Source organism: Pleurodeles waltl, chromosome 6 (genome assembly GCF_031143425.1).
Source record: "Pleurodeles waltl isolate 20211129_DDA chromosome 6, aPleWal1.hap1.20221129, whole genome shotgun sequence".
Taxonomy (NCBI): Eukaryota; Metazoa; Chordata; class Amphibia; order Caudata; family Salamandridae; genus Pleurodeles; species Pleurodeles waltl.
In genome coordinates this window covers 1,617,073,102-1,617,100,375 of record NC_090445.1, presented here as the reverse complement: position 1 = coordinate 1,617,100,375, position 27,274 = coordinate 1,617,073,102, and positions in this window count along the sequence as shown.

Sequence of the window (27,274 nt, the reverse complement as noted above, 5' to 3'; positions counted from 1 at the left end):
GAGGTGTGTTGATTATCAGTAAAACAGTGAACACTGATTGGGGCAGGACCTTTAGTGGTTTTATGAATGGATAAGTAGGGGAACTAAGAAAGGTGAGAGATAGAGAAACACAACATTCCTCAAGTTCATTTGCACATCTCATCTGACTTGGAAGGAAGATGACACTTCAGTTACCAAATTTATACAGCCTTCCATGTCCCAAACTCCAGAATTAGGTAATAGTTACCTAGGCTCCCAAAATGCAACACAGGGAGGACCCACACAGTTCAGAAAATTGTTACAATAAAAGAAAAGTGATACTATATTCAAATGGATGGTGTAACTGCATTCTTCTGGAAGTCTCTGTTTTGGGTGCAGGGCTGAAATGCAGAGCAAAAGTGCCATGGAACTTTCTTGCAAAAGAGAAATCACCTGGAATGCAAAAAGAAAATGACAATATTGAAGAGTTAAGGTAAACATGGTACATGAGCAGCTAGAATGCAGAGCATAGGTGGTGCTGTGGTGTTCCATTAACTATGAACCAGTCTTGTAGCATTCCTATGCACATGTCCCTGACTGATCACCCAAAGAATAAAAATTTAGCTGTATCACTCATGTGACATGTCCAGGCCACAACTTCTTAATTAGAGTTTGGTACTTGTGCCACTAGTCTGCACCTTCCTAATCAAAGCACCTCTTTCCAGGCCACAGGGATAGGACTAATTGAGTCCTATGGTTCCCATGGAAGTAGGTAGGCATAGGTCCTTCTTCTGGCTTTTGTAAATAGTACTGCAGATTCTGTTTCACCCAAAAAGAAATCAACTTGTTGAACAAGAAACCGAAATAAAATTGAGTCTTAGTCTTGTCTGGGTAAACTGAGTGGTTTCAGAAGAACTTAGAGATGATGGACTTACGTTAACAGAAAGACAATCAAGTACAGTTACAACAATCCCTAAAGCAGAATGACCGCCCAAACACTATATATCATGTTCAATTTACCTGGAAGGAGACCCTCCCAGCCATCATATTAAAGCTCTTTTTTGGTATTTGCTGGTGCAAGGTACCTATTCTAAGTATGGTGTGCATTTACCTATGTGACACTCTTTCCCATAGAAGCAATATGCAATACATATAAGCAGTGCAGTATTTTGAATATGCACTGGCAGCACAGCATGGGAATGAAACAAGCATAGGGATAGAAGGGATCTTCTTCTTTATTTTATAAAACAGAGGCTTCCATTTCAGTCTATAATACCCTTGCTCTTTTGAAAGTCTACTGTTGAACCGAAGTTTGAAATAGTCATTTTCACCTTTCACTCACCCTGCAAAAGGTTGCTGTGTCCTCATTGATTGATTATCAGGATGTGCACATTGATTTATTTAAGATTATTTACAATAGCACACCAAATACATACAATTTTTTCAGCAGCCATATCAGTTGTTGTGGTATGTATTTTATCTGAAAAGTAGAGTTTGTCCTTAAACTCAGGTTTGCGTTTCGTCTAGAGGATGATCACTCACCACACTTGTGATGTCAGATCAAGCTCCCTTATCTACAGATATGCCATCTGGAGCCAGATACGTTTTGGGAATTAAATGTTTATTCATTTTAATCATTATCAGTCTTGTCATATTTCTCAGAGAAAGACTGGTCCTTCTGACTGTGACCACTGCCCCATCTGCACTGAACACACGTTCCAAAGACACGCTGGCTACCAGACATACTACATATTTTATTGCCAGCCTGCTGACTCTGACCACTGTTCCTCTTTCCCATGTCAGTAGGTCAATTGAACTTGATCCAGGTACAGTTTGTTGGGTCATCCAGTTAGTCCTGCACCATCTTCTCAATTGCTATTGGTGCTGCTTCCTGCTGTGCTTGCACTGCCTGCACCTGTGCATTTGATTTAAATCCTGCCATATGAAAAACCCCTTTGCAGTCTGTTTAGTAGTAGCCAGACATGGTGTTGAGTGATGCTGCTGCAGTTGTGATGACATGCTTCTGGTGGAATCAGAGCCAATATCACTGCCGTCTCTGAAGGTTGAAGTCTGCAATTCTACTATAGTCTCAAATTTGCAATCATTCTTCTTCTAATTTACAGTTCTTGTAAACTGAGAAATCAAATGATGAGAAAGGAATGAAAGTGGACAGTGCTCTTTTGGACTGTCAATCAATCATTATGCCACTGATGTAATCTTTGGTTAGAACTCAAGCAAAACATTAAGCTGTCGACCAAAGCAGCTGCTTTTACATTGACATTGCTAAAAGTGTGTTCTACCTTTTGTAAATTTTCCTGAATAGGACTCATTGTGCACCACGAACAATGGCTTTAATGATTTTATTTCCATTGCCATTGGCAACAAATTAAATGCTGAGACTTCTGGGTTGAAGCCATTCTTATACGTATTACGTTCATCTCAGATGTTTGCAGCTCCATGCAATTTCTCCACAGTGAACACTGCAATTACTCCATACCACCAAATGTCCCAAAAAGCATTATCAGCATGGGGCCAGCAGTTAGACTTTGCTTCAAAACCTTAATGGAGACCCAGTGTGAACTGATGTCAAAGTAATCTGTTGATTGACAACAGGTCCACACAGGGTCAGCTTTAGCACTGGTGGCGTCCTGTGCGACAATCTTTATGCGCCCCCTCCCCCCATGACCTCCTCCTCGGATTCCTGCACTACCACCCGACAAAAGTGCTCCTCGTCTCTCCATAGCTCCTCTTTCACATACATTTTATTTGTTATAAAGTTCTGGTAAAGACTAACTTTATAAATCCACTCAGCTATCCACATGAAATACAGATTAATTCCTGCAGCAGGGATATTTACCCTCTGCGCTGCTTTATGGTGAGTCAAAACTGCCACTAGATAAACTCCATCTCTCTCTCTGTCAGGAACATTAATCACAAGAGTTATCTTGACATTTTTATTGTTGCCTGACAGCTGGATGCACATGGAACTCTGCTTCACCTGCTTGTAAATTGTAAGTTATTGCTAACCCCCCTTCCCTGAAGTCAGCGCCCCCTTCCAAGCCAGTGCCCAGTGCAGCCGCACCAGTTGCACCCCCCTAAAACTGGCCCTGGGTCCACATGTCTTACATGAGGTTGACTGACTGAACAGAGCTCTCCTCCATAGCTTCCCCAACCATGTGGCTATGTCAGTGCAGCACTTGGTGGTACAGCACTGACATAGCCATAATGGAAAAATAGGTTCGGAATGGAATCTTCATTTTTAAGCAGAGGATCGCCACAATTTCAAGAAACTACCTCCTTCCTAGAATGAAAAAGGGAGGAGGGTGAAAGCTAACATTTTAGCCAGCTTCCCATTTTATAAATGGACATTCTCATGGATTCAGTGGTACGGTGACTCCTTGGTCAACATAGTCTTGGTTACTGTGACTGCTTTCTTTATGATACCTCTACAAGTGACCAATGTAGAAGTAGAACAGATAGGCTACTTATGCTGACTGTAGGCACAAATCAAATAAATTAATAAAATACATGCTGGTGTTCCTCAAGGGCCCTTAGGATTCCTGAAGGAGACAAAAGGAGTCAGGTAAACATTTAATCAATTAATTAAATAATGGCTGATCTTTGGGCAGACAGGGTGGTAAGCAAAACTTGAAGAAATTAATTAAAAATAATAGGGGTGATTCTAATTCTGGCGGGCGGCGGAGGCCGCCCGCCAGAATTCCGCCCCCATAATACCGCTCCGCGGTCAGAAGACCGCGGAGGGTATTATGAGTTTTTCCCTGGGCTGGCGGGCGGTCTCCAAAAGACCGCCCGCCAGCCCAGGGAAAAACTCCCTTCCCACGAGGATGCCGGCTCGTAATCGAGCCGGCGGAGTGGGAAGGTGCGACGGGTGCAGTAGCACCCGTCGCGTATTTCAGTGTCTGCAAGGCAGACACTGAAATACCTTGCGGGGCCCTCTTACGGGGGCCCCTGCCGTGCCCATGCCATTGGCATGGGCACGGCAGGGGCCCCCAGGGGCCCCGCGGCACCCCCTACCGCCATCCTGTTCCTGGCGGGCGAACCGCCAGGAACAGGATGGCGGTAGGGGGTGTCAGAATCCCCCATGGCGGCGCAGCAAGCTGCGCCGCCATGGGGGATTCTAAGGGCAGCCGTAAACCGGCGGGAGACCGCCGGTTTACCCTTTCTGACCGCAGCCAAAGCGCCGCGGTCAGAATGCCCTGCGGGGCACCGCCGGCCTGTCGGCGGTGCTCCCGCCGACCCTCGCCCCGGCGGTCAAAGACCGCCGGGGTTAGAATCAGGGCCAATATCTGGTATCCTGTCCATCTAGGGCAAGTGGAAGGAAGGCAAAATCAATTAAATGGACCAAAACAATAACTGTGTATTGCAGATAGCCACAATCATAAATAAATATATCAAGAAAAAAATGAAAAATTAAGAAAAAATGGCAAGGTCTTCTTCTAGCAATATTACTAGAAAATGCATTTTAAAAGTAGACAAAAGTAATTGAAACACATAATGGCTGCACCAAATTATGGTTGTTTATTTTTACCACATGGCCAGCAAAGAAGGAGACAAGGAGAACAAAGACAAAATGATGACATGACCACACACACCTGCACACACTGGCTCCACACAATGGGGATCTCTGCATGGCCAGCAAAGAAAGAGCCATGGGGAACTGTTAGAAATGGGGTCCTTGGTTGGCTGTCAGTTTACCCCCTGTCCAAGCAAGGATCCTCACTCTAGTCAGGGTAAGTCACACACAATCCAAATTATCCTGTGCCCACCCTCTAGTAGCTTGGCACTGAGCAGTCAGGCTTAACTTAGAAGGCAATGTGTAAAATATTTGTGCAATAAATCATACAATAAAATAGAATAGCACCACAAAAATACACCTCACAGTGTTTCAAAAAATATATAGAACCTGATTACAACTTTGGCGGAGGGGGTTAATCTGTCCCAAATGTGACGGATATCCCACCCGCCATGTTATGAGTCCATTATATCCTATGGAACTTGTAATACGGTGGGCGGGATATCCGTCACATTTGGGATGGATTAACCCCCTCCGCCAAAGTTGTAATCAGGCCCATAATATCTATCTGATAAGATGCAGGTCAAAACGATTAAAATGCAATAAGAATATGTTGAGATATCAACGTAAAAGTGATATAAAGTGTCTTAAGTCTTTTAAAAGCAATAAATGTCTCTTTCAAGCACAAAGTACCTGGTTTGTGTGCAAAATCTCCACAAAGAACCTCAGAGGAGGAGATGCCTGGAAACAAAGGGGTGTGTGTCGATTTCTCGGGTCGCACACGGCGATGCGTCCTTTAGTTTTCAAGCAGGGACAGCTGTGCATCAATTTCCAGGGCTCGGTCATGGATCCTCTTCGGTTTGTGGGGTTTTCGGGTGCCCCGGGGGAAGATGCGTGGATTTCCTGCACAGGCAGGACAAAGTCACAAGAGCTGCATCGATTCAGTGGGCTTTGCATCACAATTTCTACCGCATGACAGGTGCTGCGTCGATTCCTCTCTGGAAGTCGGGCAGCGTCGTTCTGGTTCGGCTGTGCGTCGATCGAGTGGTCCGTGCGTCGAATTTCTGGTCGCTACACTGGTGCTGCGTCCCTCTTCTCGATGGGAAGTCGGGCTGCATCATACCAATTCGGCATGCAGTGAATTTTTCACTGCGGTGCAGGCTGTGCGTCGTTTCTGGCAGGCTGTGCGTCAAATTTCGACGCACAAGGAGTCATTCTTGTAGAGATGAAGTATTTTTGGTCCTGAGACTTCAGGGAACATGAGTCAAGCTCTATCCAAGCCTTGGGGAGCACTTCTTCACTACAGCGAGAGAGCAGCAAGGCAGCAGGGCAACAGCGAGGCAGCAGTCCTTCACAGAAAGCAGTCAGGTGAGTCTTTTGGGCAGCCAGGCAGTTCTTCATGGCAGGATTCAGGATCTGGTTCAGGTTTCTTCTCCAGGAAGTGTCTCAGTTGGTAGGGGCAGAGGCCCTGTTTAAATACCCAAATGTGTCTTTGAAGTGGGGGAGACTATAAAGAGTGGCTTAGAAGTGCACCAGGTCCCCCTTCAGTTCAATCCTGTCTGCCAGGGTCCCAGTAGGGGGTGTAGCAGTCCTTTGTGTGAGGGCAGGCTAATGTCCTTTGACATGTAATTGTCAGGCCCTCCACCCTCCCACCCCAGGAAGACCCATTCAAAATGCAGATGTATGCAAGTGAGGCTGAGTATCCTGTGTTTGGGGTGTGTCTGATGGATGCACAAGGGAGCTGTCAGCTAAGCCCAGCCAGATGTGGATTGTACGGCACAGAAGGATTTAAGTGCCGAGAAATGCTCACTTTCTAAAAGTGCCATTTCTAAAATAGTAATATTAAATCCAACTTCACCAGTCAGCAGGATTTTGTATCACCATTCTGGCCATACTAAATATGACCTTCCTACTCCTTTCAGATTAGCAGCTACCACTCAAACAATATACGAGGGCAGCCCCAATGTTAGCTTATGAAGGGAGCAGGCCTCACAGCAGTGTAAAAACGAATTTAGGAGTTTTACACTACCAGGACATGTAAACTACACAGGTACATGTCCTGCCTTTTGCCTACAAAGCACCCTGCCCTATGTGTTACCCAGGGCATACCTTAGGGGTGACTTATGTGTAGAAACAAGGGGAGTTTTAGGCTTGGCAAGTACTTTTAAATGCCAAGTCAATTTAGTGGTCAAACTGCACACACAGGCCTTGCAATGGCAGGCCTGGGACAAGGTTAAGGAGCTACTTAAGTGGGTGCGACAACCAGTGCTGCGGGCCCACTAGTAGCTTTTAATCTACAGGCCCTGGGCACATATAGTGCACTTTACTAGGGACTTATAAGTAAATTAAGTAATCCAATTGAGTATGATCCAATGTTATCATGTTTAAAGGGAGAGAGCATATGCACTTTAGCACTGGTTAGCAGTGGTAAAGTGCGCAGAGACTTAAAACCAGCAAAAACTGTATCTAAAAAGTGGAGGGAGGCAGGCAAAAAGTTAGGCGTGACAACACTAAGGCTGTCAGGTCTAACAGGAACAAAAAGATGATTGTCCAATGTTGCCTGGATCTCCTTCCTCCCTCCCAAAAAATCATGAAGCTTAGCAAGTAAATTATTACCTTACCACTACCAGTAAACCAGCAATGCTAGATACAGAATTACACTTTAAAAATGTCCCAACCACAAACAGCCCAAGGCAATATCAACTACCCCGCCAAAATTACATTAAACGTTGAGAAAAAACACCATAATCAACCATCTCACTCATGCCCAAACTCACAAAAGAGGTGGGAAAGCACCTAAGCAGGAAAGTAGCTGAGAGCAAAAGGAAATAAATGTCTGGCTACACGGGCCTAGACTCCCGGTGTCACCCCTACCTTAGCCAGGCAAGTGTAGACAAAAAATAACCAAAATTTTGCATGAATACAAAGCCATCCTCAAAACCCTAAAATTATAAAATAAAACCACTATAGCACAGCAGCAGTGAGAATGTGAATAATACAACACAATGTACACACAAGGTCTACTTCAGGGTAGACCAGGTCCCAAACAGTCTAGCAACAACACAGTAAAACGATTAAGAAAACGTAACAACATTCACAAATACACAGGGACAAAACATACATTATAACACTAATTCTCATTCATACAAATTTTAGTCCTCAAAAATCCGAATTCCACAAGGGCCACTACTCCTAGCTTCAGGCCATCCAACAATAAGCAAACAAAAAAGGAATCAAAATAGTGGTGTCTCCCCTCCCTCAAACAGCAAACTTTTTTGCAAAGTACTGCATTAAACTTACTTGATTTTTCCCTAGAAGTAAAGATTCCAAGGGTGGTGATGTGGCAGAATTTACAGAGAAAAACAGGGGAGGCTTTCCCTCAAAATTCAAATTCAAATCAACCAAGTGCTGAACAAAGCAGAGGGAGGAGTCCTCACAACTGAAAGAGGATGTTGTTACTATGTGTATTGTAGCCTCCCAATCTCTATGGCACTGCCCTCTTGTGCAAAAAAAAAAACAGTTTTTGCTTAAAAACTACCTAAACGGCTGTTCGGGTGAAAATGCAACTCTAAAATGTATGTTTTACTAGATGTTTCAATGTGTTGAAATAATTGCGCTAATATTCGGAGCTCTAGATTTGCTTTCACAAAAATTACCCAAAAGCTCCACTCAAGTAAAAAATGAACCTCAAAGGCTTGTTGACCACCTGCATTAACAAACTGCTGCTCACATTCAGAAAACTGTGCTCACATTCAAGCCGATCTCAATGTTTCAGTCCTTTTCACGTTAGAATTTTTCCACAAAATGAAGATTCCTTAACTCCATGGCTGTAATCTTGGAAAGTATGCTTACATTTTGTTATGCGAAATTATCAAATTTCATGAACTATGCAGGTTTATATGTTGAAACAACGAGTGCTTCAACCACTCATGCCTGAACAACGAGGTTGGAACAACGACCTCGTTGTTATCACTAATGCCTTTACCACGAATGCCTTAACAACGATTTTTCACTGTAAAGGCATTCCTGGTAAAGGCATTAGTGATCAGCATGCATGGTTCCAGCATGCGTCCCCCCTGGCCTCACCCCTAAAAATCACTGCGACCCCCGCACCCCCACAACCACCCCAACCCCGCCCCCAAAGTTACCACAGCCCCACCCCGTCCCTTAAAACCTAAAGCACTGCAACCCCCAACCAACACCTAAAACCTAAATCCTGACCCCCACCCCTAAACCCTAATCACCCCGAGCCCCCACCCCAAAAACTAAAAATACCTCGAGTCCCCGCCCCCTCCCCTAAAACCTAAAGCACCCCAACCCACCCCTAAAACCTAAACCCTGACCCCCCTCCCGTGCCCCTAAAACCTAATCATGCTGAGCCCCCACCCCACCCCACCCCCAAAAACTAAAAATACCCTGAGTCCCCACCCCCACCCCTAAAACCTAAAGCACCCCAAACCCCCAACCCACCCCTAAAACCTGAACCCTGAACCCCCTCCCCATCCCTAAACCCTAATCTCCCCGAGCCCCCCACCCCACCCCCAAAAAAACAGCCCCAGTCCCAGCCCAACTTACATCCTCCTTGACTGCGTCGACTCCCTTCTTCTGTGCCTTAACCACGCATGTACATGGTTCACACATGCGTGGTTAAGGCCCTAAAACAAGGAAGTCATGGAAAACGAAAGCGTTGTTTCGCTTTCGTTTTCCTCGACTTTGTGGTTTACGACTCGTTATTCCGGGAGTTTCCCATTATGCAGACATATTTACATTTTTTTCTGAGGCCTACTGTTACCCATCTTATTTAACCAAAGCCAGGATCCAAAGGGTTACATTTGTGCAGCACGGTATTTCTTTCTTTATATCTATATATATGGTCCAAAAGTTTCTAATATACTGACAGTTGGTCTGCTAGAGTCCTTTGGGAATCCAGTAGTATTAGAAAATAACAAATAGATCACTCTGACTGTCTGAGAGGGCTTTATTCCCATCAGTCTTTTTGGTCCCATAGGACCAGTCCCCCTTGCGCAGGACTGAGTGCTCTGATTGGCTGGCGGAACATTGAAAGAAGTGTGGTTGCTATTACAGGACATGAAACTTGCTCTCACGCCTTATGCCCTGCGTTTAAAAAAAAGAAAATTTGACATAATATGGTCAGGGTAAGGGTACACTGACCCCTTGGTCCTTGAGAAGAGAGTTCCAGAATGGCCTCCGGAGGTCAATATAAAAACAATGTTTTTTTCCAGGGAGCTGGTCCCATGGACCCAGTGAGGCATAACCTAACGTATTGCAGGTCTCTCACAGTACGGCTGGAGTACTGCAAGGCCCTGAATAAGATATTTTTAAAAAGACAAAGAAATGGAAAATGTGGGGTTGGGGTTGTTGGGCTTGGTCAACAAGGGGTGTTGACTATGTGCAGGAAGTTTGGGCACATTGAGGAGTTGGCTTTTCACGGGAGTCAGCTGCAAGCCACACACTGCAAAAGGTATGCTCACTGAGAGAGTTGGGTGAATATAGTAATTCACTGACAAAAACAATGATTAAAGTAATGTTATAGTTACGCTTAGTATTAGTATAAAAAGTATTGTTTAAAAACAAAAATAACACTGAAAGTCACCAGTTATACTTTATAGAGCTAAATTCAGCTTGCACCCCGCCATTTACTGCTTATGACACATATTACATCACTCATAGCATGTTCTATTACCGCACTGATTACATCACTGATACATCTCAGATGCCATCATTGATGACATCACTTATAACTTCACTGATGACGTCATACAACCTACTGCTGTTAAAAGTACCCTATAAACCAGTTCATCAATTTGATATGTAGTACTAATTGGCACAAATTGGTGTAAAACATAAATTACTCTTCAGACACACAAGCCCCCTTAAAAGAACCAAGCTCCTCCTATGCACAGCCTTTGCACTGTACTGAAGAATTTGTTGTTAGCTGGAAATCAACCAGAAATGGATGGGTAAACTCCTTCTGCACATGGATGTCACCCTGGGAACAAGTATTCATAGAGATCCACTTCTTCCCAGACAACCAATCCCCATTCGGTGGCAAAATCCTACTCAGTCTTTGCCCTGTAACTATTCAAATATAGTTGACCTCTTGTGGGCATTTAACCTGACATGGGTAAGAAAGTACCTTGTGCAAAAGGTCTTTGTCCTGTTCATAACCTCTTAACGGAGATAGCATTCTCTTTGGACACCCAAGGTCCTTTAGGTGGAGATGGGCCTAGTATGCACGGCCTTTTCCCTGTACTGAACACTTCCAGATATACGTCCTCTTGTGGGCAATCAAGCTCACATAGTGGGCAAGTTCCTGGTGTTTAGTCTTCACTTCTATGTACAACTACTATTGGAGAGTCAATCAAGGCCCCTTAGGAAATTAAGCATCTCATACATACAATGTTCACGCTGTAGCAAAGCTTTTACAGTTTGCCGATCTCTTGTGGGTAGTCAATGAGACACGATTCAGCAAGTCTGTGCTGCACACTGTCTTTGCCCTGTGCACAACCATTCACAGAGATTTCACTCCCTTCACACACCCAAGACCCATAATGAGGCCAAGCATGATGTTAAACCTTATATACCTTACACCCATTAGCAGTAAAGAGGCTCTAGAAAATTAGATGTAGATATAGATGTATCTTAAGTTTGGATGATGTCCTCAATTGAATTTGCCATTTATAGCTTAATAAGCTAACTATAACTGTTGTATAGGATTTGTGGGACAGATGTTATTCAACGCACTACAACTGTGAACACTTTTTTTTCTACCTTAATGTGATTACTCATTTCCCAGCCATTGGGCCCCCTCTGTGATGCCCCATGTGCTCCTCCTCTGTCCCAGGACCTACTCAATGGCAACTGAATTCTGGACCGGCTATTAAGCGAGAGGTTAGCCCTAGCCCCCACCCAAGAACTTACCTGTGACCAGTGCTCTGACTTGTGAAGGCCCTTTCGGACCAGGATCTATGCCCGAGTCTCCCATCTCTCTCCCATCTTCTCTCCCTCTCTCTCTCTCTTTCTCTCTCTCTCTCTCTCTCTCTCTCCTGCTCTAGCTCTCCCTCTTTCTCTTACTTCTCTCTCTTAAGCCCCATTGTACTTTTTGTGCCTCTTTCCAGTACACTTATTAGTCTTGTGCCTCGTTTATCTATCTCTGTACTTTTATCATTACTCTTTTCAGACTCTTTGTAGCCTCTTTTTGCCTCTTTTTAAAACATTTTATGCCTCTGTTAGCCATTCCGTGGAACTCTTTGTGCCTGTTTAGTAATACTTTTGTTGGTTGTTGTGCCTCTTTCTGTTTCCTCTTCTCAATGTTTCTCAGTCCTTTTCTTCATGCTTCTGATGTTTGTTCCTCATGCCCTACCTATGTGCCTGTCTTTGTACTCTTGTGCCTCATTGTCTCTGCCTTTTGTACCTCCCTTCTCCCTCCAGCACTAGTTACATTTTCCTCTGTTCTCCCACTTCCCTTCTCACGCCTCCTGTGCCCTCTGTTCCCTACTCTGACCTGCTGCTACCACTCTTCAGCTCTCCATATCTTCAACCTCAGCTGCTGCTACCACACCAAACAAAAGGAGCTTTCATCTGCACCTCCTGCCCCTTACCATCACCCCCACCCTCATTTCTAATGCACTAATGCTTACCACAACCACACCTACAGCTTCCAGCACCCAACCCGCTAAAGCACATTCAAACCAGCCTCCACTTACACCCCATGCCTCATTCTCATGCATGATCCTTAAAACCATCTCACTCCACAAACACCCCTCAGAGATTTGTTGTCAGCTGGACAACCACACTCAAAACCCCCTCTTCTTCACAAAAACAGAGCTAATCCCAGCATTGGCACTGGACATTGCTACTGCCATCCCTACCGGGCATAGGATTGTCAGACAAGACTTCCAACACAGGCCTGAGGAGGAATTGCCATTATCTTCAAGGACATCACCCGCTGTATCACCTCTGCTGACAGTGAAATCAACTACAAGAAGCACCTCACCCTCAAACTGCAAATCACAGCCAATTTTAACCTGTGTGGCGCCCTGTTCTTCCAGCCTCCCGGACCTATCACCTACATCACCCACAACATCACAGACTTCATCGCACCACTCATTATCAACTCCAGTTCTTTCATTCTGCTAGAAAATCAATACTTTCACTTACAGGACCTCATTGACTCAAAGTCAATTGCCCTACTCTGAATGCCTTGCAAACCTCAGCCTTGATCAGCATGTATTCGATTCCACTCACGTCACTGGACATATTCTGAATGCCGTTTTCACTTCCTTCAGCGACATTAAGATCCACAAACTAACACCCATCACCTTGACTGACTACGTCTTCCTCAGCTTCAGCACAAATATACTGCACCACAAAACACCAACCACAGCAGGTCTGGCCCGCTGCAGCTAGAAAAATATATCAGAAATGTGTTGGGCTTGTGCCCTGCCCAAGAACTAGCACGAGAATACTGGCAAACTTGCAGAGGACATCAAGAAGTTCAACGCTGGATCACAGCCAGCACCAACACTATTTGCCTCTCACAAACAGAGCCAAACAGCAAAAACACAAAGCCAAGCTAACGAGTACATGGAAGAACTCAGGATGACCAAGCGGCACCCCAAGGAACTGGAATGCAGATTGAGAATGAACCATGAAGCCAAGAACCAAGATATCCTTAAATCTGCCTTGAGGCGCTAACACCAGAAACACCAAATAGACATCCATGCAAGCAGCATAATTGCCAGCTCCAATTGCAGCAAGTAAATCTTCTTCATCATCAAAGATTTCACCACAGCCACTACCAGCGACACAAACACTGCACAACTACCAGCAACAAAATCACAGCCCTATAGCTCAACTTCGCACTTCAGTCTGACCCTATTAGCCTCAGAGACATTCTTTCAATCCCAGCTGTAAAACACCCTGATCATGTTTGTTCCAGCCTGAGTTCATCGCTGCAGGCGCTGGGCTCTTTATTGCTGGAGTGCTCAAACAGTTACATTGAACTGTTGAGATGTTGGTTGCCAAGATCACTTTTAATGATATTGTGAATTTGTGTGCAGAGGGGAATAGTATTAACTATGCTTGCTCTATTTTCCATGGGGGGGGTAATCTTTTGAGGGTTGTGACTGTCTTGTCTCACTTCAGTACACTGACTTGAAAGTCTGTGGCTGTTGAAATGAAGCTAGTCTCCTGCAGTGTTTAAGCTAGAACACGGCTGGACTGGCTTCTAAGCAGGGTGGTGCAAATAAAAGGAGTTTTAGGTCTGTACAACACATGCCTGTAACAATAATTGTGTGCCTAGCAACTATTACCCAAAATTGATTTTAAACCATTAAAAGGCTACTTCTCAAGAATGCAGTGGACATACAGCGCTTACCATCAAGCTGCTGGTGTTAATTTTTGACATTCCCTTTTTTGTACAACAAAGGATTTCAGCCAAGAGAGGACTTGCAGGTCCTTTAAGACCTGAGAAACCCTCTTATATATATAGTCTGGTCCCATTTGAAGGGACATTTTCCCTTTTCTAACATTAAATGAGAAATGCTGTTCTCAGGTGGGCTGAAATAGAGTGGAATGTTATATACTGGGAATCCCTGCTCTTAGGGTAGAACAACAGAGTTCTGAATAATGGAATGTGTTTGAATGAATTACTACTGCAGCAGTACGTCTGAATAGGGAAAGGTCAAATTCCTTTGGACGATTCGTTGAGTTCTATCTGAGTACATTGCAAATTAACCTCACATATTAACTATTTCTCTGTTTCCATCTAAGTCTTGACAGACAACGTATGATGTGTATACATGTTTGAGAGTAAACTCCAATGCACCATCTTTTCATTCTCTAAACAAGGTATTACTCAGAGGAGAATGGATACCCATGGTAGGCCTCAGCGGAGCCATGTGGACCTGACAATGGATGCACCATAGACACCATCTAAGTTAAGGTGGTTATAGTGTGTGATATTTGACCTACACTGCAATTCTTGCTGTAAGATATGTTCACTCCAAGCCAACTACTGGTGACCTGGAGTTCCCCTCTGTAGGAAGATAGGTAGCATCTCACAGTAGACTACAAGGCTAGTCAACCAAAGAACAAATCCCATAGTTTTAGAGAGAGTGCAGAGTGGTCAAATTGCTTTTGTATGACAGCAGAGTTTTTCAGCTAAGTTGCTTCAAGTGGTAGAACCAAAACATGTTATGAGGATGTTGAGGGTCCATCCCCTTAGACAGGATTAAGTCATCAAGTACATAGCTATTTATCTCACCCTTCTTTTATTCCAGAGAAGTTAGAGGCTGTTTTGTCCATTCAGTAATACTTCAGGGTCCATTCTCAAAGCAACTAACTAAAATAGAACTAATCCTAGGCAGCAGGTTTCACATTTTGTGTGTTGTCTTAAATGAAAGCCATTGAACAGTGTGGAACTGAGCTGAGTGGTATAATCATCAGAAGAGTCAAATGGTAGAGTTGGAGACTTTAATAGGCCTCAAAGTACATGGAAGCCCAAGACAGAGTCCTTGCAGAGCCAGAGTAGCCTTCAGAATAGATATTTGCACAACAACTCCATTGAGCAAGAACTCAGAATTGCAACCATCATTAGAATAATAGCATTCCTAAAACCCTTTTTAAACAACCTCTGTGCATCTTGTTATGCAACACGAGACGCACATACAATTCATATATATACAACATCATCCTTCTCCTTATAAAAAAAACAAAAAAAACCAATAAATAAATAAATTAGTAAATACATGAAGAACTGCTATCACAAAATGTACACATAACTATATATAAACATAACACATAAGTGCATTTAATTTGTTGCATGTAATATTTGTTTTTACAGAAACATTGCAACAAGCCCTTTTACTTGATATTTGTGTAGAGCTACAGTCTCGATGGCTAGCTAAATCCAAACCAGAAGATTCTAAGGCTGAAGTGGAACTAACTTCAGAACCTAAACTTAAAGAAGAATCAACATTTTTTCTAGGAACCAATGACTCAGCACTTGACTGACTAGAGATACCAGTCTCATAAACAGAATTAGAGGTGAAAGGTGTGTACTTGACATCAACAGATAACCAACCTGCATTATCTATGTATTCATTATGCATTTCAAATTCTTTTTCCTTGGTTTCTTGAATTGTCGTTGCTTGATCTGTTAAAATTGTAACCACGCTTGTTTTGCTCCACACCCTTTACCTTCTAAAAGTATGGTATTTTTGGATACTTTGGAAATCCTGAAAGGAAGGGTAAATTTAGATTCCTTTTATTGATTTTTTTTCTGATAGCCCAATCCCTAACTCTGAAATCAATGTTTTTAGTGTTATGCTTACTGTCAAAATATTCTTCTGCAGCACTTCGTTCATTTTTTACTATTACTTTTCTACCTATATTTGTGTCTGACATAAAAAATAGTCATTAACCCAGTCAGGACATAATGTATTTTTGGATGACCTAATGTGCATTATATTAAAAGGAGAGATACCTGCAACACTATGAGGGGTTACCAAATAGTTCCATGCTTTTTTTTTTTAACAACTAATCTCAACACTTGTACCCCAGAGGACAATGCTGCTTGTACCCTCTCTTTTAAAAACGTATTAGCCCGCTCAACCAGACCACTGGAGTTGGGTGAGTATAGTGCTAAACGTAAATGTTGGATATGTAGTCCCATTGTATCTAGCAATTTCTCCGAGAGGCCCTTCAATTTCAAAAATCTTTTCTAGAAAGGTAATCATAGAATTAATGCCTGATGAAGTTACAAAATTCAAATAGAACCATTTTGAGAAACAGTCGATTAGTTCAATTATTTATTTCATGATGCTATGGAGAAGATCACATGGTCCCGCAAAATCTAGTGTGATTTTCTCCCATGGACCATCAGGAAGAGGAACAGAATGCGATTCAGTTTCAAATGTCTTCCACTGTTTATCTGAAACGAAACACGTATCACATTCAGCTGTCCATTTATTCACTTAACCATCCATGCTAGGCCACCATTAAAATTATTTGAGATTGTGTATAGTCACAGATATCCCCAAATGACCCTCATGCGAAATGTTAAACAACGACTTCCTCAAGTTCAAAAGTGCAATTAAAAGATCATTTCTTGTTAGAAAACCACCTACAAAGAACAGTTCATCCAATACTTGAGCAAATGTCTTTATGGAACAATTCTGTTTATTATTACCCCCATCATCAGTGAGTACATGTAAATGTCTTTAAACATGACTCAAGATTCCATTTCTTAGGCCACGCACTTCTCACAAATGAAATCACATTCTGAAATATGTATCTTTATCCAATGCTTCCAACAACTCCTTCTTCGACACCAAGCAATTTTGTTCAGCACCCACATCCAAAATGAGAGCCACCATTCAATTCAATACCATCCGCTTGACTTTCTTTTGCATTAACATTCAAGGGCATTCTTGATGATCAACCTTTGGATTCTTATCTCCTGGAAGATATTCAATACAGAAATAGTACTCCTGCAGCCTTGATAGAATCCTTACCAATCTGGCCGATGCCTTGCCTGTACCATTACCACTGAACATGGATATCAAAGGCTTAAAATCTGTGAAAATATCAAATTGTTTGTCCCTCATAAAGGTTTTACATTTTTCAACAGCCCTCAAACATGCTAATGCTTCCCGTTATATAGTGCTGTAGTTAGTTTCAGTGGGTGTAAATTAATGGAAAGCTAAAGCAATAGTGTGCTCTTTATTGTTAACCCATTGGGATAGAATGGCATCAACCATCAAAAAACTGGGTTTTTCAGCAGTGAAAGTTGAAATAATCAGAGCAGAGGTAATTAAAGTTTTGACTCTCAAGAAAGCTTAATTTGCACAATCAGACCAGACACATTTTTTGGCTTTCTTTAGCAGAAGCCTCATAGGTTGTACTACTTGGGCATATGCATTGATAAAATATGAATAATATTTGCAAAGGCCTAGGAAGGAACACAAAGTGTCCTTGTTGTTGGGTGGTATTGTTTCTTGAACCTATTACATTTTAGATTTGATACCCTGCTCCTATAAACAATGACCTAAATAGTCTAACTGATTGACTAAGAATTTGCACTTCTTATTTCTCAAAGTGATGCCAACATCCTCAAATGTGTGTAATACTCTTTCCAAAATCAAAGTGTATTCTCTGACACTGTCTGCAAAAATGAGAACATTGTCCTGAAAAGCTTGAACTCCAGGGATTCCTGACATGATGGCATCAATAACATTTTGGAATACACTAGCTGCAGAGGCTCAACCAAAGGGCATAAGTAAAAATTTGTATGCACCAAAAGGAGTAATAAATGTGGTGAGGTCTTGACTCTGCAACAAGTGGTATTTGGTGGTGTGCAGCTTTGAGATCTAGCAAAGAAAATACATTGGATCCCCCAAATTATCCAATAAATCTTGTACCTTTGGTAGGGGATGGCAATGTTCTTGTTTAATGTACGCAGATCTACACATAAGTGAATCTCACCTGTTTTTTTTCTTATAATTACCACCGGACTAACCCACTTTAATGATTCCATTGGCTGGATCACCTCCACTGAACATATTTTGTTTAACACATTTTTCAGTGCACATCTGATACTCATGGGGATCAGTCTAGCCGTGTGTACAACAGGGATAGCTATCTCCCTGAGTTTCATATGGTATTCACATTTTGTAATGTTTCCTATTGTCTCTGAAAAAATGTAGGGAATCTTGAATATCACTATGTACATCATCATATCATCATTAGACCCAAAGAAAGATATGAAGTTATGGACAATGACAACAGCATTTTCTGAACCTGGAATTAACATAATAACCAAATTGGCTTAGTGTGGCCAGCCAATGATGTTTCTTCCCTCTACAGCTACATATATTTTAGTAATAACTCTTCTATCTAAACAATTAGAGTACCCCAACATATCTATAACCTGATCCCTGAACACTTTGGGGTTAACATCAGTTTCAATTAAAGAGATTTTGTTCCACTTGTCTTTGTACAATGAATCTGAAATGATCATGATCGGTGCTCCTGAATCTGACATCAAAGTCAATGTCACATCTCTCATGAGACCCTGACACCAAGGCCCTTTACCTTTGTCTGTGATAGCATTCTCAGAAGTGACTGTTAAAACCACATTGGAAAACTCTCCAGAGCATTGATCAGTAACCATCTCAATGCTACTGGCCCTGGATTGTATTTTCAAATTTCTGCATACTCCTTCAAAATACAATTTTTGCTACATTTGTTGTATAGTTTATTGACTGCTGAACAGGTCAAACTATTAGCTAAATGTGATTTGAAGCAACATCTGTAACTTACACCGGGACATTTCTTTTGAGTACATTTTGCACTTTTGTTTTTTTGTAGAAATTGCAACAGTGGTGTTAGACCTGACATGCCTTGGGGTGGTCACCCCTACCATTTTGCCTGCCTCCCTCCACTTTTTGGACACTGTTTTTGCTGGCTTTTAGACTCTGCGCACTTTACCACTGCTAACCAGTGCTAAAGTGCATATGCTCTCTCCCTTTCAACATGGTAACTTTGGATCATACCCAATTGGACTATTTAATTTACTTATAAGTCCCTAGTGATGTGCACTGTATGTGCCTAGGGGCTGTAGATTAAATGCTACTAGTGGGCCTGCAGCACTGATTGTGCCACCCACTCAAGTAGCCCCTTTACCTTGTCTCAGGCCTACCATTGCAAGGCCTGTGTGTGCAGTTTCACTGCCAATTCGACTTGGCATTTAAAAGTACTTGCCAAGCCTAAAACTCCCCTTTTTCTACACATAAGTCACCTCTAATGTGTGCCCTAGGTAACCCCTAGAGCAGGGTGCGGTGAGGGTAAAAGGCAGGACATGTACCTGTGTAGTTTACATGTCCTGGTAGTGTAAAACTCCTAAATTTGTTTTTACACTACTGTGAGGCCTGCTCCCTTCATAGGCTAACCGTGGGGCTGCCCTCATACATTATTGAAGTAGTAGCTGCTGATCTGAAAGGAGCAGGCAGGCCATATTTAGTATGGCCAGAATGGTAATACAAAATCCTGCTGACTGGTGAAGTTGGATTTAATATTACTATTCTAGAAATGCCACTTTTAGAAAGTGAGCATTTCTTTGCACTTAAATCTTTCTGTGCCTTACAATCCATGTCTGGCTAGGTTTAGTTGACAGCTCCTTGTGCTTTCACTCAGACACACCCCAAACACAGGGTACTCAGCCTCACTTGCATACATCTGCATTTTGAATGGGTCTTCCTTGGCTGGGAGGGTGGAGGGCCTGCTCTGACACAAAGGACTGCCACACCCCCTACTGGGACCCTGGCAGACAGGATTGAACTGAAAGGGGACCTGGTGCACTTCTTAGCCACTCTTTGAAGTCTCCCCCACTTCAAAGGCACATTTGGGTATAAAACAGGGCCTCTGCCCTACAACCTCAGACACTTTCTGGAGAAGAAACCTGAACCAGAACCTGCCAAGAAGAACTGCTCAAGGGACTCACCTGACTGCTTTCTACAAAGGACTGCTGCCTTGCTGTTGGCCTGCTGCCTTGTTGAACTCTTGCCTTGCTGCAGAAGTGCTCTCCAAGGGATTGGATAGAGCTTGCCTCCTGTTCCCTGAAGTCTCAGGATCAAAAAGACTTCCATCTTTCAACTTGACTCCTTGTGCAGCGAAAAATTAAACGCACAGCTTGCTCCGCAGTGAAAAATTCACTGCACGCCGATCCGGAAAGACGCCGCTCGACCTCACAAGGAAAAGATTGACTCGACGCCTGCGGTGTGACCGGAACTTCGACGCACGGCCTGCCTGAACAACGCCGCCCGACTTCCAGAGAGAAAATTGACGCGACGCCTGCCGTGAGGAAGAAAATTCCACGCACAGCCCACCGGAACGACGCGCAGCCGGACGACAAGCCCAGGATTCCACGCACAGACCCCGGGCGTCTGAAAACCCCGCGACCCACAGAGGAGACCTGTCTGCGAGCCGGAAATTGACGCACGTCTTCCCCGCGTGAAAAATAACGACGCAAGTCCGTGTGTAAAGGGGAAAAACCGACGCACACACCATTTTTCCACGCATCTCCTCCTCTGCGCCCATTTGCGGAGATTTTCCACTCCAAAACAGGTACTTTGTGCTTGAAGGAGACTTTGTTTGCTTTGTAAAGACTTAAGACACTTTATATCACTTTTCAGTGATATCTCTACAATTTCATATTGCATCTTTTATCGTTTTGACCTGCAAATATCCAGATCAATATTATATATTTTTCTAAACACTGTGTGGTGTATTTTTGTGGTGCTTTATTGTGTTATTGTATGATTTATTGCACAAATACTTTACACATTGCCTTCTAAGTTAAGCCTGACTGCTCAGTGCCAAGCCACCAGAGAGTGGGCACAGGATAATTTGGATTGTGTGTGACTTACCCTGACTAGAGTGAGGGTCCTTGCTTGGACAGGGGGTAACCTGACTGCCAACCAGAGACCCCATTTCTAACATTGGTGATCAGCGGTGAGCATAGGACTTGTATTTGTGCAGTGACATACAGTAGCTAAGTATTTCTCTACCTACCCACAGTTGAAGGTCAACTTGATTTTTAGCTCTTTTTTTCAAATTTGTTTTTCCTGACAATTTTCAAAAACTAAATCCTCACTCAACGTGTCTCAGGCTGGGTCTCAAGCATGAGATTTTGACCTAGCCCTGGTGGAGACGTTTACTGTCAAACAGCTAAAAAGGTTCTGCAGGGAGATGAGTGTACCCACCCAAGGGGCCTCCAGAAAGGAAGACTTTCAAGTGGCGCTGAGGGCCTGGGCAGAAGCCCATTTAGAAGAGGATGATGAGGAAGAGGAGCCAGAAAGTGGCCCCTCAGAGGATTTTTTGCCTGTTACCACTGCAATTGTGCCCCCTTCCAGACCGAGGAGCAGTGTCTCTGATCAAGGTCTGACTGCAGATGAGGAAAGGAGAGAGGAGAGGGAGTTCCAATTACAAATGGCAAGGCTGAAAATTGAGGCTCAACAGGAAGAAAAAAGAGCAGAGAGAGAAGCCAAGCAAGCTGAAGCTGCAGCTGAGAGAGCCTTGGCTGAAAAGAAACTTTTGTTGGCTAATGAACTGAGTCTCAAGGAGGTGGATCTCAAGGCAAGACAGTCTGAGTCCAGCAGTGATGGTGGCAGCATACATCCAGGACCTGCTGGAGAGAAAAAGGTTTGTATACCCAAAAGTGTTGTGCCCAGTTTTGTGGTGGGAGATGATATTGACAATTGGCTGGCTGCCTATGAAGTTGCACTAAGGGCTCATGGGGTTCCTGAAGGGCAATGGGGGGCAGCCTTGTGGTTCTATATACCCCCAGAGGGAAGGGACACACTCCTTACACTAGACCCACGTGATCATTATAACTATCCTTTCATGAAGACTGCTTTACTGGCCAAGTTTGGACTGGCCCCTGAGAGAAACCGTCAGAGGTTTAGGGACAGTACCAAACTTTCCACACAAACTTGGGTTGATTGTTTTGATTTTTCCAATAAGGCACTGAATGGTTGGGTGTGGGGCAGCAAAGTAGACGATTACAAAGGGTTATATGACTTGATTCTGAGAGAGCATATGCTCAATATTTATTTTACAGAGTTGCGCCAGCACTTGGTAGATAGTAAGCTGACTGATCCCAGGAATCTTGCTGAGGAGGGGGGCACCCACAAAGGTGGTCAGGGTTCCCAACAGAAGACAGATATGGAAATCTCAAAAGGCCCCCAAAAGAATTCCCAGGGAAGGGGTGGCAACTATTCCTCTTCCAGATTTGGGAAAAAGCCAGGGACTTATGATAAATCATCAGGGAAATTCAACCCCAAATGCTTAGAGTGCTACCAGTATGGTCACTCTAAGGGCGACTCCCAGTGTTCCAAGAGAGCACCGTACACTACTGGACAGACACCTGGGTTGACTAGTGTAGCGGTCGGGTGGAGATGGACCCAGATAGCTTTGGGGAGCAGGCAGAGGTTTCCCAAGTGTCCCTGGGAGAAAGAGAAATGGTGCCCAAAGCCCACACGCCCCAAAATACTTCCAAGTACCGGCAGTGGGTCACCATTGATGGGCAAAAGGTGGAGGCTCTGCGTGACACAGGAGCCAGTATGACTACTGTCAAGAGTCAGCTGGTGTCAACGGAGCAGATACTCCCTAATAAATTCCACCAGGTCATAGTCGCTGACAATCGTGAGAGTCACCTACCAGTGGCTCTGGTTCCCTTTGAGTGGGGGGGGTCTCTGATACTCTGAAAGTAGCTGTGAGTCCTGCCATGCCTGTAGATTGTCTGTTAGGCAATGATCTTGAGCATACTGCTTGGAAAGAGGTAGAGCACAGATCCCACCAGGAGATGTTAGGTTTGCCTGAGTGGGTCTGCATGACCACACAGTCCATGGCTGCCCGGGAAGGGAGTCAAGGGCGTCTGGAGCCTGGAACAATGGCCCAGACAACTGCAAAGAGGAAGGGCAAGAGGCGCGGGAAACCCACCTCAAATACTCCCACAGTGGTGGATGGGGCCCCTGAGGAGGAGGAGGCCCCTGAGCCAACTGGGGAGGACATAGCTGACCTGGGTAACCTACCTGAACTTGCTGGCTGGCAAGTAGAGGGTGGGCCAACCAGGCCAGAATTCTGCAAGGCGCAGAAGGAATGCCCCACCCTTGAGGGTCTGAGGCAACAGGCCACAACCCAAGCAGCAGGTGACGCCTCTGCCAATCACCATATTTGCTGGGAGAATGATCTCCTTTACAGTGAGCTTAAGGTTCCAGGTCCTGGGGCAGCCCGTGTGCTGGTGGTCCCCCAGTGTTACCGGACCTTCCTACTGGGTCTGGCTCACGACATCCCCCTGGCAGGACACTTGGGCCAAGACAAGACCTTTAACAGGCTTGTCACCCACTTCCATTGGCCCAGAATGAGGACAGCCTCAGATAACTTCTGCAGAGCTTGCCCCACCTGCCAGGCTAGTGGGAAGACAGGGAAACAGCTTAAGGCTCCTCTCCTCCCACTCCCGGTCGGTGGCACCCCCTTTGAAAGGGTGGGCATTGACATTGTTGGTCCCTTGGACCCCAAAACTGCCTTAGGCAACAGGTTTATCCTGGTTTTGGTGGACCATGCGACCCGCTATCCAGAGGCAATCCCTCTGAGAACAGTGACTGCACCGGTGGTGACCAGAGCCCTGTTGGGAATATTTACCCGTGTAGGATTCCCTAAGGAGGTTGTGTCTGACAGGGGCACAAACTTCATGTCTACATACATGAAGTCCATGTGGGATGAGTGTGGGGTGACCTACCGGTTTACCACCCCTTATCATCCTCAATCCAATGGGCTTGTTGAGAGATTCAACAAGACCCTGAAGGGCATGCTTAGTGGCCTGACTGATGCCATGAGGCGTAAGTGGGATGTCCTCTTACCATGCCTGTTGTTTGCTTACAGAGAGGTGCCCCAGAAAGGGGTAGGGTTCAGCCCCTTTGAGCTTCTCTATGGTCACCCTGTCAGGGGACCCCTAAGCATTGTTAAAGAGGGCTGGGAGAAAGCTCCCAAGTCACCTCCCCAGGATGTGGTCAGCTACATGCTGGCCTTCCGCAACCAAACCCAATGCTTCTGGAAGCAGGCCAAGAGTAACCTCGAGGCCAGTCAAGAGGTGATGAAGGATTTGTATGACCGGAAGACCTGGAAGATCTGGTTGAGTTCTCACCTGGAAACAAAGTTTGGGTGATGGAGCCAGTAGAGCCCAGGGCTCTCCAGGACCGCTGGACTGGCCCCTTTGAGATCAAGGAACGTAAAGGGGAGGCCACTTACTTAGTGGACCTCAAGACCCCTAGGCACCCCCTAAGGGTCCTCCATCACAACCGGCTCAAACCTCACTTTGAGAGGTCTGAGGTCAGTATGCTCCTGGTCACAGATGAGGGCATGGAAGAGGAGAGTGAACCTCTCCCCGACCTCCTCTCTGTCAAAGAAGGGGATGGGTCAGTGGAGGGCATCATTCTCTCTGACTCCCTGACTCTAACCCAGAGAGGAGACTGCTATAAGCTGTTCGAGCAGTTCTCCTCCCTGTTCTCCCTTACTCCTGGACTGACCCATCTCTGTGTTCATGACATTGACACAGGTGGCAGTCCCCCTGTGAAGAACAAAATGTGCAGGTTATCGGATAAGGTGAAGGCCAGCATCAAGGAGGAGGTCTCCAAGATGTTGACTTTAGGGGTTATTGAGAAATCTAGTAGTCCCTGGGTCAGCCCTGTGGTATTGGTTCCTAAGGCTACTGCCCCAGGTGCGAAGCCAGAACTCAGGTTCTGTGTGGACTACCGGGGTCTCAACTCAGTCACCCGGACTGATACTCACCCCATCACCCGAGCTGATGAGCTAGTTTACAGACTAGGCGCTGCCAAGTTCCTCAGTACGTTTGATCTTACTTCAGGGTACTGGCAGATCGGCCTAACTGAGGGGGCTAAAGAGAGATCAGCATTGTCCACCCCTGATGGCCGTTACCAATTCCGGGTGATGCCTTTTGGTTTGAAAAATGCCCCCGCTACCTTCCAACGGTTGGTTAACGGGGTCGTAGCTGGTAAAGATGCCTACTGTGCAGCTTACCTGGACGACTTAGCTGTCTACAGTTCCAGCTGGGAGGAACACCTGCTCCACCTCAAGGAGGTGCTTCAGGCTCTGCAACAGGCAGGCCTGACCATCAAGGCCAGTAAGTGCCAGATTGGGCAGGGTTCCGTGGTGTACTTGGGACACCTAGTAGGTGGTGGCAAGGTGCAGCCACTCCAGGCCAAGATTGAAACTATCAAGGCCTGGCAACCACCTAGAACACAGACTGAGGTGAGAGCCTTTTTAGGCCTCACTGGATACTACAGCAGATTCGTCAAGGGCTATGGCACCATTGTGTCACCCTTGACAGAACTCACTTCCAAGAAACAACCTAGGTTGGTGAATTAGACAGAGGCTTGTCAGAAAGCCTTTGATTTTCTGAAGGAAGCCATGTGCACAGCCCCGTGCTCAAGGCCCCTGACTACTCCCAGGAATTTATTGTGCAGAAAGATGCTTCAGAGCATGGCATAGGGGCTGTTCTAGCACAGCTAAATGAGGAGGGCTCAGACCAACCAGTAGTCTTTATTAGCAGAAGGCTATTACCACGGGAACAGAGGTGGAGTGCTATTGAGAGAGAAGCATTTCCTGTGGTCTAGGCACTGAAGAAGCTAAGACCCTACCTGTTTGGGACTCACTTCCGGGTTCAGACAGGCCACAGGCCCCTCAGATGGCTCATGCAGATGAGGGGTGAGAATCCAAAACTCTTGAGGTGGCCCATTTCCCTACAGGGGATGGACTTTACGGTGGAGCATCGCCCAGGGGTTTACCACGCCAGTGCTGATGGTCTCTCCAGATACTTCCGCCTTAGCGATGAGAGCTCCCAAGAGGTTGGGTAGCTCTCCCCACTTTCAGCTGGGGGGGGAAACATGTTAGACCTGACATGCCTTAGGTTGGTCACCCCTAACTTTTTGCCTGCCTCCCTCCACTTTTGGGAAACTGTTTTTGCTGGCTTTTAGACTCTGCGCACTTTACCACTGCTAACCAGTGCTAAAGTGCATATGCTCTCTCCCTTTAAACATGGTAACTTTGGAGCATACCCAATTGGACTATTTAATTTACTTATAAATCCATAGTAATGTGCACTGTATGTGCCTAGGGCCTGTAGATTAAATGCTACTAGTGGGCCTGCAGCACTGATTGTGCCACTCAAGTAGCCCCGTTACCTTGTCTCAGGCCTGCCATTGCAAGGCCTGTGTGTGCAGTTTCACTGCCAAGTCGACTTGGCATTTAAAAGTACTTGCCAAGCCTAAAACTCCCCTTTTTCTACACATAAGTCACCTCTAATGTGTGCCCTAGGTAACCCCTAGAGCAGGGTGTGGTGTGGTTAAAAGGCAGGACATGTTCCTGTGTAGTTTACATGTTCTGGTAGTGTAAAACTTCTAAATTCGTTTTTACACTACTGTGAGGCCTGCTCCCTTCATAGGCTAACCTTGGGGCTGCCCTCATACATTATTGAAGTGGTAGCTGCTGATCTGAAAGGAGCAGGCAGGTCCTATTTAGTATGGCCAGAATGGTAATACAAAATCCTGCTGACTGGTGAAATTGGATTTAATATTACTATTCTGGAAATGCCACTTTTAGAAAGTGAGTATTTCTTTGCACTTAAATCTTTCTGTGCCTTACAATCCACGTCTGACTAGGTTTAGTTGACAGCTCCTTGTGCATTCACTCAGACACATCCCAAACACAGAGTACTCAGCCTCACTTGCATACATCTGCATTTTGAATGGGTCATCCTGTGCTGGGAGGGTGGAGGGCCTGCTCTGACACAAAGGACTGCCACACCCCCTACTGGGACCCTGGCAGACAGGATTGAACTGAAAGGGGACCTGGTGCACTTCTTAGCCACTCTTTGAAGTCTCCCCCACTTCCAAGGCACATTTGGGTATAAAACAGGGCCTCTGCCCTACCACCTCAGACACTTGATGGAGAAGAAACCTGAACCAGAACCTGCATCCTGCCAGGAAGAACTGCCGGGCTGCTCAAAGGACTCACCTGACTGCTTTCTACAAAGGACTGCTGCCTTGCTGTTGGCCTGCTGCCGTGCTGAACTCTTGCCTTGCTGCAGAAGTGCTCTCCAAGGACTTGGATAGAGCTTGCTTCCTGTTCCCGGAAGTCTCAGGACCAAAAAGACTTCCATCTTTCAACTGGACTTCTTGT